The sequence below is a fragment of the Pipistrellus hanaki genome, assembly GCF_964339955.1.
Source record: "Pipistrellus hanaki genome assembly, chromosome: 4".
NCBI lineage: Eukaryota > Metazoa > Chordata > Mammalia > Chiroptera > Vespertilionidae > Pipistrellus > Pipistrellus hanaki.
Genome location: NC_140506.1, coordinates 64,829,695 through 64,845,202, shown reverse-complemented (window position 1 = coordinate 64,845,202; position 15,508 = coordinate 64,829,695). Strand labels below are relative to the sequence as shown.

Genomic DNA, 15,508 nt, shown 5'->3' with positions numbered 1-15,508 from the left:
ATTGGAACAGAGCTGGGCATTGGATGGACAAAAGGCTGCCAACCCATAGACTCCCCAGCAGTCTCTGATATGTCCTGACATGAAAGGATGAACTGGCCCAATTATATTCCTCTCTTGGGAAGGATAATTGTTAGCAGTGGCTGCTAAAAGGAGAGGACACTGAGAAAGGGTTGTGAAGTTGAGCAGCAGCATGAAATATCGTGGCAAGCTGGGACCGGTTTGGCTCAGTGGATAGAGTATCGGCCTGCGGACTGAAAGGTCCTGGGTCCGATTCCGGGCAAGGGCATGTACCTTGGTTGCGGGCACATCCCCAGTGGGGGGTGTACAAGAGGCAGCTGATCGATGATTCTCTCTCATCGATGTTTCTAACTCTCTATCCCTCTCTCTTCCTCTCTGTGAAAAATCAATAAAAAATATATATTTAAAAAAATAAAAAAATAAAAATAAAGTATCCTGTATCCATCTCTGTAATATATATATATATAGTGGGAAATAAATTATGCATAAGAAGAAGACAGACTAGAAGGAGAAGAAGTGACTGTGGGTGAAACAGAGGAGAGCCTGGCAACAGGCTAGTGGGACACTCAGATGGAAGTCCATGAGGCTGCCACTGCTAGTTGGGTACAAAAGACATGTGGTGTTCTTTAGTCTTCATAACTTTCCCTATGTCTAGAGAATATCTGTGCTCCTGGTTCATTCTGATATTCCTGTTAGAAAACAGAAGAAATCTTTGTCACAATGTCCCAAATAAGAAATGAAAGATTATATTCAGGCATTATCACTGTCAATCCTATCAGGTATAAAAGAGGAAGCAGGTCACCTCACAGGTGGAAAAACAGTGACCAGGTCAGGTTTGCGGAGCTTGGCTGTGGACAGGCCTCTTTCTCCACTTCTCCTAAAAGGGAAGCAGGGCTACTAGGTCTCTAGTTCTGCAAGAAAGAGACCTGATGAGCCTGGGGCTGAAAAGCTAATGGGGTTGAGACCTGATTAACACTCTATTCAGCAGAAATAAAAAGAATATCATTGAGAAGCTCCTTTGACTTTTCTCTAGAATTCTGAAAATTCTAGAGAAAAATTACCTATTAATTATGTTGGTGTCTGAAACAGAAAACAGAGTCTACTCAACTCTTTGGCTAGAAACTCCCCTGGAACATGTAGTGCTTGTGTGCCCTGAGGCCTCGTTGTGAGATTCCCTTGAGTTTCCATGCACATGTATCCTTATAATAAATGTCCCACTGTCGAATAACATTGCATCCAGTTAAGAAAGCCTGCCCAGAACTAGATTTATTTATTAATCCATTAGGTCCAGAATACTGCCTCTGGCAGTGAAGCCCAAAACAGATACTTTGTGACACAATTTTTGCATTCCCATCACCACCACCACATTATTCATTGGAAGTATTTCCAAATAACCTAATTCTCCTACCCATGAGTGAACAAGCTAATTATTACAATATGTTTACCTCAATTATGCATCTGTTAGAGTTCTGTTACTGCAAATAAAGATCATCCTACTCCGGTCACTTAAAGAAATAGAGACCTATTTTTTTTTTAATCAAAGTAAAAAGTCATTTTTTGAAAAAAAAATCAATCAGAGTCTCAACAGTATCAATGCTTCAGTGATGTTCTTGGCATTTCCCTCATAGATGCAATTACTACACTGCTACTATGGCATTATTTCAATGATGGCATTATCCCATCTTCGTACAGAATGAGTGGACCAATCCTAGGGTCTAGTAGAGCTCTTTTCTTGTGTGGGTTTTGAGTGATGGTTTATGGGTAGCCCAGCTCTGAGGGTTCCATCAGTCTCAGGGCATGGGGTACCAACAATAGTCATCATGAGCATCCCCTCTTCCTTTCATTCTCCTCCTTCACCTTTCCTGCCCTCTCAAGCCCAGAAGTGCCATCTACAAAGGCTACTCTGCTAAAAGACAAATATGGCAAAGAACTCCCAAGCTGACTATAAATGTTTTTCCTTCTTCTCTGTCTTGAGAACTATTTTCATTATCATGAATGCCAGAGTGGGAAGGTGTGGATAAAATGTGCTTAATGAGTCCTCATTTGCTTTCAGCGGACTTTGGACATTCTTCAAGTGCTTTGCTTTTTTTAATTTGCCATTCTTTCTTCACGGTTGTCTTCTCAGGCTTCCACTGACATATTGTGATCTGGTTTTCATTTATTTATTCATAGTTTTTCTAATTTTCTCATTTTTCAAATACCAGAATATTATAATACCACTAGAGGCCCGATGCATGAAGATTCATGTAAGAATGGGCCTTCCTTCCTCTGGCTGCCAGCACTGCCTTTTCTCTGGACCAGAGCCATCTTTCTGCCTTCCCACGCTGCCCAAAGGCCTTCCCACCCAGCCACCTCCAGCAGCTCACCCTGTCCCCTGCCACTTGGTGCCTGTGTTGGGTTAATTTGTTGGGTTAATTTGCATACTCACTCTGAGTGGCTGGTGGGCGTCACAAAGGTGGGCGTCACTTTTATTAATGTAGATGATTACATGAAAACTTATACAGAATGGGCCCAAAATATCTCAAGACATTAAGTAATCTATTTCAAAATGGGTCTGTCCTATAAATATCATAGGGAAGAATGGTACAATTTTAGGTGACAAATCTTGATCCTTTTTGATTAACTGCTACATTCCAGTAACAACAATAACATTGAAAAAGATTCAGTTACATTTAAAGATTATTAAGTTGTTGGTGAATCACAACAGGACTTGTTTTATTTAGGAAAGCAATGGATTGTGTTTTTTTGAACAGTATTCCTGTGCTACTTAGTAATGAACATTTCCTGAGAGCTTCTGTTGAAAACTTTATTTGGAAACTTTTTATCACCCATAAATAACCCAATAGTTAAAGTAATTAAACTTCACTTGATGCACTTAACATAGGAAATAGGCTAACTGAAAAGGAAAGTGTGGTTTTAATTTTTATGGATTGAATTGTCATGTGTTTCATGTATAAAGACAGTTCACTTGGAACTGAGCAGGTAAAGCAATCCAAGATCTATCTATTTGAATGTTGCATGATCATTTGGTATTTTTGAGAGGAAACTGATTCAAGTAAATAATGTAAATGCTAATTTCTTATTACACATTCCTGATTTTAGAATGAGCTATAACAACATAGTTTTTCACAAATTAAAGGTGAATATGTACAGTTGCTTAGCAAGAGGCTGGAATTTTATTAGTTATATTTATTATTACTTCTTTTAACACTCTGTTTCCAATCGCTCACACACAAATACATACACATATGCATGTGCACACACACACTGACCCCTCTATACATCGCTCTCTGTATTCCTTCTAGGTCAAGAGAACATGTTGAGAGTCATTGTCACAATCTTCACTTAGCAATGAATCCATGCCAGGATGCTGGTCCATCGAACACTCACTTGGCAATGACATGCTGGATTATAACCAGCTCAGATGGTACTAATAAGGACAACTGCTGGCTATAAATCTCACTGAAAATTGAATTCTGAGTCTTCCTCCAATTGCTTGTTTCTTTTATCTCCAATCCTCACTACTTCTCATTTTGTTCTTTGTTCATTTCACAGTAATTTTAATTAAAAATAAACTCTGGCCATATCTTTGACTGGGAGAAGTCATCCTGGAGGTGAGCCAGGCTGAGATGATCATGAGGATGTTTTCCTTTTCCCAGCTCTCCAACTAGGTTCTTGATCTCATTATGGGCTTGCATGGAGAGGGAGAGTTGGGGGGCGGGGAGGGGGGGAAGGAGAGAGCAGGAGAAAAGGTAAAAGGGATTGGTAGACATGCTAAGAAGGACTAAGCATCTTTCCCCCCTATATGTTTGCTTATAATTATTTGGCAGAAAAATAAATATCCTGTTTTAGTCATTTTTTTATACTTTCTGCTCACTTTCTCATATTTTCTTTCTGCCTTTTGCATCTTAATGCATCTCCTTTCCTATATTCTTGCACTCCTCTTTTCATTCTACTCCTTTGATACTGTATAATCTCTGTGATACTATACCAGTTCACACTTAGACATGTCACTGACATGGCCAGTGAACCCTTCCAGATATTTTGCCTGCACTCCTAGGTTTACTGAAAGGCAGGTGAATGGCCTTGCCTTGCCATTCTTATGCTATTTTAGTCACAGTGATGACCAACCACTCCCATCTCTACCACCTCTAATCCATCTTTTTTCAGAGCAGTCATACTCAACTACTTAAATTACAAAACAAATCCTAAACCTGCCCTGACTAAGTATTCCATGGTTGTCCCACTACTCTCAAAACAAATCCAAACTCCTGGCCATGATGGCCCTCTGTGACCTGGGGCCTCCTTAAGCCTCTGCCTTGGTCTCCCCTTGACTCCCTCTGTCTGCTTCCTGCTTTCTCAGGTTCACATTTCAGTTCCTCAAAGAAGCCAAGTTCACACTCACTCTGGGGTGGGTGAGGGGAGGGAATGGAAAGGGGCTCCATACATGCTCTTACCACTGCCTACACTCTTACTCTCGTTCTTTGCATAGCCTTCTCATTTCGTCCTCCAGGCCTCTATTTAAATATCATCAACTCAAAGAGGCCCTTCCTACCTATTCTTTCTCAAATAATTTCTCTCTCTCTCTTTCTTAAATACACACATGCATGCACATGCACAAACACATGTTCATTGACACACATGCACACATGAAAACATGCAAGCATATAATTGCACAAGTAGATAAACATCATGCACACAGACACATATGTACATATATACACACATACATGCACACATGTACCACTGCTACCACCAATCATCACAGTTAGGTTCAGTGACTGTGTTCTTTTTCTTTCTGTTTTTATTGATTTCTGAAAGAGAGGAAGGGAGAGGGATAAAGAGATAGGAATATTAATGATAGAGTCATATCATTGACCAGCTGCCTCCTAAATACACATCACCTACTGGGGATCCGAGCCCACAACCCCGGCATGTGTCCTGACCTGGAATTGAACCAGTGACCTCTTGGTTCATGGGTCAATGCTCAGCCACTGAGCCACACTGGCTGGGTGTGACTATTCATTTTCTTCACAGCACCTACTGAATGTTTTTGTCTTGTTTGTTTACACATGTAGTATTGGTCTCCTCCATTTGAATGTAAACTCCAAGACACTGAGGCATGTTTACTGTCTCCATAGTTATCTATGCAGCACCTAGCCCAGTGCTAAGCACATTCTAGGTGATAAAAAAATGTACTGAGCCTCAAATGAGCTGAAATTAGCTTGATTTTATATTAAACTGTTAAACAAAAAATCAAGCATATTATTTAAATAGAGGGAAAGAACATATAAGGTCTTTTGAAAAGGGAGGGTTAACAGCTAATTTTGTGATATTTGTTCTAGTTCTTGTTCAACCCTTACAATATTAATTCAAGGGATTACTATTCTAGCTTTGGAAGTGTGACTACAGAACCCAAGATAAATGAGAATCCAGTTAAGGACTATGTATTGGTTCAAGCCCTGTCCCGCGTGGCAAAGATTTCTTATCAAGCCCCGAGCAACCAGCATTGGTGTCACAGAGCTCCCCTCCTGGACTCAGTGCCCCACCCTCTGGGAACGGGCACACCAGAGATGGCTGTATGAGTGGGTAGACCCATGCTAGTCTGGGTGATGTGTGGTTAGGCAGAAAGCTAAAGCAGAAGCAGAGACCTTGGTTTTCTGGAGCAGAGCTTATTCATACTGTATATTGCCTCTCTTGACCATGTGCAGATGACTTGCAAAGCTTAATTCTCTTTGGAAGTACCAGACGCTCAAAGGAAGTCTCGAGTCCACATGCCTTCAACTGTTAATGTATGGTTTTGGAAAATATTTCATCAGAACTTCTTGAAGATTAGAACGAGGATCAACAAACTACAGCTTGCTGGCTAAATGTGGCCAGCTGTCTCTTTTTGTAAATAAGGTTTCATTGAAACACATTCATTTATGTATTCGTCTTTGACTGCTTTTGCCCTACAACTGAAGAGTATATGGCCTCAAAGGCCTAAATTATTTACTATTTGAGTATTTATAGGAAAAGTTTCCCAACTCCTGAATGAGCATATAAATGATACTCCCTTTTATTTTAACAGTGAAACTGATACCATTGTAATTAACTAGTAATTAATAACAGGAAAGGAGAAAACGGAAAAAATGCTTCTGTTTTTAAGACTCCACAGGAAAGGAGAAAACTATAAGGTCTTATAGTTATGTCATTCGCCAGGAAGCTATAAGTTTACATTCCCCTAGGGGTTCAAAAAAGGGAAGACAGACACATGCCCAGTAAAGGGGACTAACAAAGGTGTTTGCTGTCAATCACACCTGAGGACAGAAATGATTGGCCAGAAATAATTCTGAGGTCAGAATGCAAGCCTGAAGATATTTGGAATATTTAATCCCCTGAACAAAGCAATTTACACTCTTGTGCTTTGAGGGATTTGGGGACTCTTGTTGCTTGGGGCACACTCCTCTCCTGCATTTGTACACAATGGACTATTGGACTACAACCAGCCTGATGATGAACTAGACCTGTCTCCAACATGGCAAGGAGACTGTGGACACTAGCTTTGATTTTAGCATTACTGAAACCCCAGCTATATTGTTTCTATGACTGGACAAAGGGAAATGAAATGTTGAAAACACAGGAATGTAATCCCATGTTAAAACAAAAAAAATCCCTCATTCTACCATGTGAGTCACAGAAAATTCTTTTTCTCAAGATATCGTAAAACCTCCAACCTCAGCACCCAGCAGAGATAAGGACTCCCCACTTTATCGGATAACAAAACATTAATTATTAATAAATGTGAATTTGCAAAATAGCACTCAATGCGAACAGAATCCTACCAAGTTTTGCTTACATAAAATTCTATCAGCCTCCTGTTAGTCTTCTCTCAAAAAAACGCTTGTCTGCATAGTACACTCTAGTCATTCTACTTACACTTTGTCATCACTCTTAGACTATTGACAACTTGTTTACATTTCCCACCCTGCTGCTCCCAGCACAGTGGATGCCGTTGACATACGTGTATGCTATGGTATTTTTTAAATGCTTCTGTTTTTAAGACTCCACAGGAATCACCATTGCTCCCTCAGGAAAGTTGTTTTGGAATTGTTCACATTCTTTACCATTTATGAATGGACATATTCCTAAAAATGTTTCAATCACCAGAGACTTTGGGGAAATTTTTTTAAAAATAGTAATACTAAACATTCATTTAAATGATATGTACACAGAGAAGAAAAAAAATCCCCAATAAGGTACAATTTACAAACATATATATATATATATATATATATATATATGTATATATTCTAAAGCAAACTGAAAAATACAATGGAAACAAATAATACTTTACATTCTTGGGCTCAAAAAAAGTGGATATTTTGTGATAGTGATAGCAAACTTGAAAAGCCTAAGGAAGTGTTTCTCTGTAGTAAACATTTGAATATTAATAATTTTCTCTCAATTCATAGTAATGCTTGAAGCATTTAATCAGATTCTTATTTTTACCAGGCATAGGTGTGTTTTTTTTATCTGTAATTGTGAAAAACACATTGTTAAATAGGCAATAAAATAGAGATAATAAATAATGTTTTCTTGCAGAAATTATGAGCCAAAAATTTTTTTCTTTTTTTCCTTCCTTGTCTAGAACAATGTCTGTCTGCATATAGCAGACACTCAGTAAATGAATGAATGTATGAATGAATGAATGAATGAATGAATGAAACAAAATTAAGTTTAAGTCATATCCTATATAATAAAGGCCTAATATGCAAATCGACTGAACGGTGGAACAATTGGTAGAATGACCAGTCACTATGATGCCCACTGACCATCAGGGAGCCGATGCTCAATGCAACAGTTTCCCCCAGACTGTAGGCCCTAGGCCAACCAAGACAGGTGCCACCGGGGGCTCCCTGTTCGCCCCACAGGTCGCCCCCCAGAGGGAGGTGACCAAGAGGCAGGGGTGACAGGGGGCGGGGGCGGGGCTGGCGAGCAGGCGGCCTGCCAAGGTGGGTGCCAATGAAGGCCCCCGATTGCCCTGCTGATTGCCGGCCAGGCCTCACCCTACCTGTGCATGAATTTTGTGCACCAAGCCTCCAGTTCTATATAAATGGGTTTAAAAAATATATTTCTTTTTCTGGAATCATCGTTCTTGAATAAATTTATCACTTTATATTTCTGGTTTTTGCTGAGTATAGAATCACTTAAAATCAAATTACAGTAGTCTCCCCTTATCTGAAGTTTTACTTTCTGTGGTTTCTGTTACCGCCATTAGTTGTGTTCTGGAAATATGAAATGGAAAATTCCAGAAATAAATATTTCATAAGTTTTAAATATGTGCCACTGCAAGCAGCGTTCTCACATCATTCCTCTATGTCCCGTCCCAGATGTGATTCATGCCTTTGTCCAGAATATCTATGCTGTTTCCACTTCCTACCCATTAGTCATTTAGTAGCTGTCTGGGTTATCCACTCTACTATTGTGGTATCACAGTGCTTGTGTCCACGTAACCCTTATTTTACTTAATGCCCAAAAGTGCAAGAGTATTGATGCTGGCAACTCAGATATGCCAAAAGAGAAGCCATAAAATGCTTCCTTTAAGTGAAAAAATGAGTACTATGACATATTTTGAGAGTGAGACCATATTCACATAACTTTTATTGCAGTATATTGTTATAATTGCTCTTTTTATTATTAGTTATTATTGTTGCTCTCTTACTGTGATTAATATCTTATTATGACTAATCTATAAATTAAAGTTTATCATAGTTATGCATGTAAAGGAAAAAACATAGTATATAGATATATGGTTTGGTACCATTCTTGATTTCAGGCATCCAATGTAGGCAGGGGATACTTTGAATGTATCCTCTATGGAGGAGAGAAACTACTGTATGGCCTAGAGGAAAATATGGACAAAGTGCAAGAAAAAACTGCCCAACCCTCGCCAGTTGGCTCCGTGGATAGAGCATCAGCCCACAGACTAAAGGGTTGCAGGTTCGACTCTGGTCAAGAGCACGTACCTCGGTTGCAGCCTCAGTCCCCAGTCCCTGTAGGGGGGCAACCAATCAGTGTGTTTCTCTCACATTGATGTTTCTCTCTCCATGTATTACCCCCGCCCTTCCACTCTCTCTAAAAATCAATGGAAAAAATATCCTTGGGTAAGGACTAACAAAGAAATAAACAGCAACAAAAGAACTTGCCCACCCTTATTCACACTCTTGTGCATGGTTCCACTGGGAAGCAGTCATGGAAGCAGTCTATTTGTTTTTAATACTTGTTTCACTACTTATAAGCCAAGATAAGCTGGCTTTTAAAATTTTAATAATGCCAATAAAGATAGATAAAAAGATTCATGTAACAGAATAGAGTCCAGAAATATATGGTCAAGTCACATATGTGGTCAGTTTATTTTTGAAAAAGATGCCAAAAAATTCAATAGAGAGAGGAAAATCTTTTTTGAAAATGATGGCAAAACAACTGGATATATAAGGAAAAATTAATATCAACCCTCTACTTTCACCACACACAAATATTGACTCAACATGGATCCTAGAACTAAACATAAAAGCTATATAAAAATATATAAATATAAAAACTACAAAGCTTCCAGAAGAAAGCATAAGAGAATATCTTTATGATCTTAATATTTGTAAAGTCTTCTTAGGTAAACTATGAAAATCACTAAACTTAAAAGAAAAAGAATTTTAAAATTTCCTACATATAAATTAGAAACTTATGCTCTTTAAAATATACCACTAAGAATTAAAAGGCAGGATTTATATCATATATATTATATATATACTCATATAGCAAGCAACCTAGTTTATTTTTAAGGGGAAAAAGCTTTGAATAGGTTACTCACAATAGAAAGTGTATGAATAGTCAATAAACTCATGAATTAAAATTCAACATTATTTGTTAGTCATTAGAAAATGCAAATTAAAACCACAGATATCTATATACACTAGAATGGCTAAAATTAAAAAGATTGCTAATCCCAAGTATTAGTGAGGATATGAAAAAACTAGGACTCCCATACATGCCTGTTGGGGGTATGAATATTACAACTACTCTGGAGAAATGCTTGTCAGTTTCTCAAAAGTTAAATCTATACCTACCTGACAACATAGGTATTCTATCCATAAATAATTAAGTGAGAAAAGTGAAAATATAAGTTCACAAAAGACATATACAAATGTTTATATTAGCTTTTACTCTTAGTGAAAAACTGGAAACAACCTAAGTATACATCAACAGGTAAGTGAATAAACAAGTGATGACATATTCATGCAATAGAATATTAATCCACAATAAAAATGAACAAAACAAAACTTATATACACAATGACATGGACCCTTCTCAAAAATATTAGGCTGAATTAAAGAAATCAGATACAAAAGAATATATATTGAATTATTTCACATATGAAACCAATAAAACAAGCAGAGCTGAAAAGGTAGATAACAGAAAGATCCATGATTGCTTGGTGGGTAGATGGGTGAGTAAGGAATGGACTACACAGGTTATTGGACATGTTCTTGCACTGATATTGTTGGTGGTTACTTAAATATAATCATTTGTCAAAACTCATCAAATTGTGTACTTAAAATGGGCGCATTTTATTGTATGTGACATCAGTAAAGTTGACATAAAAAGAGAAAATATAAATAGTCAAAAATGTGAACAGAAACTTAATAAAAGAGACAGACAAATCTCCAGTGGCTCATGTAAAAATGCTCAACTTCATTAGTCACCAGGGAAATACAAACGAAACTATAGTAACATATAATTTCATACCCATTATAAAGTTAAACATACACCTGCCTTGTCATCCATCAATTTCAACCCAAGGTCTAAACCCAAGATAAATGAAAACATATGTCCACCAAAAGATTTGTACAAGGATATTTATAGCAGCTTTAGTTATAGGAGACCCAAACTGGAAACACACCAAATACCAATCAATAGAATATACAAACAAATGTAGAAAAATGCTGTAATGCAATAACACTCATCTCTAAAAAAACTGAACTATTGATGTACACAGTAACATGAAAGATTATAAACAGAGAGGGACTGGTGAATATATAGGCCCAGGCACAAAATTCATGCATGGGGGGGACTCCCTCTGCCCGGCCTGCACCCTCTCCAATCTGGGACACCTTGGACATCCCTCTCACAATCTGGGACCACTGGCTCTTAACCATTCACTTGCCTGCCTGCCTGATCGCCCCTAACTGCTCCCCTACTGGCCTGATGGCTCCTAACTGCTCCTCTTCTAACCTGTTCACCCCTAACTGCCTCTGCCTCAGCCTCTGCCACTGTGGCTTTGTCCAGAAGGACTCCGGAATGACATCTGGAAGGTCGTTCTTACTAATTAGCATATCACGCTTTTATTAGTATAGATTATGCTATTTACATAAAGTTCATTAACAGCCAAATTATTCTCTAGTTATATATAGAAATAGGAACAATGGTTGTTATGGAGGGATGATTGACTGGAAGGGATGTGAGGAAACTTTCTGGGTAATAGAAATGTCCTATATTTTGATTAAGGTGATAGGTTACATTGTGTATATATTGATCAAACGCATGGATTTTAGGAACTTGAATTTAAGTTCCTAAAATCAGATCAATTTCAAACCATGTAAATTTTATCTCAATTAATTTAAAAGATCCACCATGTCAATTGAGTAACTATAGACTTTATCACTCTTTTCTTTCAACAATAATTTGGCTAATAAACATATAATCTTAGATTAATAGTCAATACATATTTTATCTACTTTAATTTGAAAAAATATTTTAAAAATCATCCCTTCAAAATAAATTTCATTTTTTTATCTAGTAGAACATTTAACCATATTGCCAGCATCATGCAATGAAATAAAATATTTGCTATTTTGTTTAGTAATACTTGAAATATTTCTTACTATATCTTGGTGAGAAAGAAGTGGAAGAGATCAAGGTTATCTAAAATAAGTATCCCCTATTAGAGCAAAGGTAAGATTTGAGAATGGCTAGACAATAGAGAAACAGCATACCTTCTGAGAACCTCGGCTTGTAACATTTGTTCTTTGTCTTTCTGTTTTGGTTTTATGGTGGGTTGCTGGTAAAAAGGAAAGCAGAATAGCTGGGAGCTCCCTGGTTCACATGCCCTCTCGCAGGAGTCCCTGTAGCATGTGAGGCTGCAGGAACAGGAACCCTATCCTTTGTCGCCTGGATGTATCCTGGCAACCTGTCAACAAAAGGGACAGGACTGAGTTCTCTAGTAACAAATTGGAAAAATCCAAAACAAGGGGTGAAGAAACTCAGAAATAGAGAGCAAAATGGCCTCAGCTTTCTTTGAATGGACTCCACGAACTTCCCAGTGGACTAAGCATCAAACAAAGAGAGTCTGGTGAACTGAAGTCACAAGGATCGTCTTGGCGTGAAAACAACTTTTTCTTTTCTAAGGAAGAAAAAGAAGCAAACATTACTAAATGTCTTATTGATCTTTTCCAGAGTCTTCAAAAAAGTTCATCTATTTAGGAGAGCTGGGCCTCTTCTAAAAGAGGGAGATGGATATTCTCCATGACTCCCAGCGGATGCCTGTGCTTTGGTCTAAAATGCAAGAAAATGCAAGATGTAGAAGCTATGGTTAGTTTATTTTCTAATGTGCCCTAAGATAGCAAACATTTTTTTTAAAAAATAGGTAACTTTTTAAAATGTATCTGAAGTAATTTTTTGAACTTCATATTTAAAAATACTCTGAGACATTACGCTGATTGTGGTGAATGAAATACTCTCCAAGCATTAAAGCTCACAAAGAGAAAAAACAGTCCATTTCCATGGCAAAAAGTCCACAGTACTGTATATTTCTAAAAAGAGAAGTTACAAAACATAATAAACAGTATGATGTAATTAATTCTCTCTCTCTCTCTCTCTCTCTCTCTCTCTCTCTCTCTCTCTCTCTCTCTCTGTGTGTGTGTGTGTGTGTGTGTGTGTGTGTGTGTGGTGTGTGGTGTGTGTGTGTGTGTGTGTGTGTGTGTGTGTGTGCTATGTGTGTGATCTAAACTCAAAGAACATGTTACCAAAATGTTAACAGTAGTAATTTGCTGGATGATGAGATTAAAACATCTTATTGAATGTTTCTTAGAGTTAGGAGTTGGGGAGGGAAAGAACTGTAACCTTGAAGATTCCAAAACTATACCTCATCCCCAGATAAATGAATTGGGATACAGGTGATTCATAGAACTGTAAGCTGTTGAAGTGATTTCAGACCACACTCTAAAATCCCTGTTGGATAATGAAGTTCCACATCCTAACACTCTGTAATGTTCAAACCACGGATAGACACATCCTCTACAGAGCTTTACAGATATCTCAATTATACTAGTTCCAGTTTGAATCCCTCTTTTGAAACATTTCATAATATGCCATATATAAATGCTGATGCATGTCTACAATGACCTAAGAGCTGCTGTAAGAGTGGCTATCTGTTCAGAAGGGGTAAGAAAACTTAGTTTTATATTTGGCTTTTTACCAACTTGTAGGTCCCTGGCAATGTATTTCTTTAGTATGCTTTCTCAGCCTGATTGTGAGCTAAAAGAGATACTTCTCTAAACAAATTACCTAATAAATAAACACTATCCCAAATGCACACACATTATCCAGGCCAGCGGCTGGCTATTTGGGTCAGATGGCAGAACAGATAGGAACTGCTGGCCTAGAACAGGACAACCCCGGGAAAACACAGGGAGCGCAGGTATTTCCATGCTGAAATAGGTCAGAGAGTCCTTCCACTGGACTGCTCTGGGATGCTGGACAACAGCCCCTGGAGCGGCGGGCACATGTGCTGGCTGGGTAGTAAAGGTGTCTTCGCAGGCTGTGGGGGTTGCCAGGCCGCCAGCTGCCTTCCTGCAGTCTCAGGGGCTGCTTCTGAAACTGGCTGCAGGGGAGCCTTTGTTTTCTCTGTAATTTGGGCTCATTTGAAATTCATAGGTTTGTAGTTTCATCTTAAATGGAACTCCCTGGTGTTCAAATTTATTTCATCCTGACAAAACAGACCTTCCTGGGTGCCTGCCCCTCTCTAACTGGGCTCTCTCTCTCTCTCTCTCTCTCTCTCTCTCTCTCTCTCTCTCTCTCTCTCTCTCTCCCTCCCCCCCTCTCTCTCTCTCTCTCTCTCTGTCTCCCTCCTCCCCCCCCCCACCTCCTTCCCTTTTTTCTCTGCCTTTTTCTCTGCCTTTTAATGGGGCCAACACTTTTAAGTGGTTTATTTTTTTAAAAAAATCAAATTCAAAAGGCATCTTGGACATTAAATAGCTCTTACAGCACAACCTTTTGATGATTTAAGTGTAAATGAAGCAGAAACATATGGATTTCATTTCCCATAAATCATACACAGTCCCTAAAAAAATTTTTTTTTCCTTAAAAATCAAGAGAGAATGTGCTCAGCACGATGTATTCTGTTTGGTTGAACCCAAAACGTCTGAAAAATACTTGGAGGCTGATGAATCCAAAATATTTACCCACCCCTATTTATAACATGGCGGGGGAAAGCCCTTGATTCTTGGTGACAGCCAAACTGCTCACATCTGCCCAGTGGTCAACCAGCAACCAGCGAGAGCTTCAAGATAACTGTGTTCCTTCTTCTGTTCCCACTCCAGACACTTCACTCAACCTCAGATCAAAGACGCTGAAGCCCTCACTTACACAAAGCTGGTCTGGGGTGGCATTGCTCGGGCTTCTCTCATCTAAAACAACTGCGAGTTGTTTCATGCTATTTGATGTCCGGTCATGTTTGTGTCACTGTGGGATGATGCCAGCCTCACCCGTAATCCAGATCTGACCCCTTGTGGCAACAGCCCCGCCACAAGGAATTCTGGCTCATTTCCCCTTCGTAAAACCACAGCTGTTGTGCCTGCACATCTCCCTGACTTTTTCATTAAAGGAATAAATCATGGTTTTTATGTAGCAGAAAAGAATGCTGCTCCCTGCCAATATCACTGACGGTCCTGTTGTCTGTCTCTTCATTGATGCAAAGCCCAACTCTTACTCCGAAAACTACTGATAAGTTTATTTAAACTGGGCAGGGACTATGTGTGCAAGAATTTTTCTTTTTTCTTCTTTCTTTTTTTTTTAACAGCAGCAGCAGGAACTCAAACAGGATGTTTGTGAAGTTTGGGAAAATAGGTCCACTGGGCTTCTTGTTCCCTTCTACCCAGTTGTTTACTTGGCCTTACCACTTAGCTCAGACACAGCGAGTGCCAGCCACCTGACGCCCGTTATCTCAGGTCCTTGAGCAACCCTACAAGGAGACGCCTCAGTACCCTTATTTTATGGATGAGAAAATTAGGAGGAGAGGTTTTCAATGACTTGCCCCAATTGCAGAGTTAAATCTGGGTTAGAAATGTATGCCTTTCTGGTGCCCGGCGACGCCCCTTCCACGGCCTCCACTGACCCCTTGCTGTCCGATTGCCACACAAGGAGGAGACTTATTGTTAAGACATGCCTTTTGTCA

General features: G+C 38.9%; 1 protein-coding gene across 1 annotated transcript in view; it reads right to left on the bottom strand.

Annotated features, from left to right (window-relative positions):
- Positions 1-15,508, bottom strand: part of LOC311620805 (zinc finger protein 474-like) — a gene marked incomplete at its 3' end in the record, with an annotated part of 97,057 nt that overhangs the window by 40,349 nt on the left and 41,200 nt on the right. The window contains exon 4 of the mRNA XM_084880475.1: positions 12,051-12,244. The remainder of the gene's footprint in view (positions 1-12,050; positions 12,245-15,508) is intronic.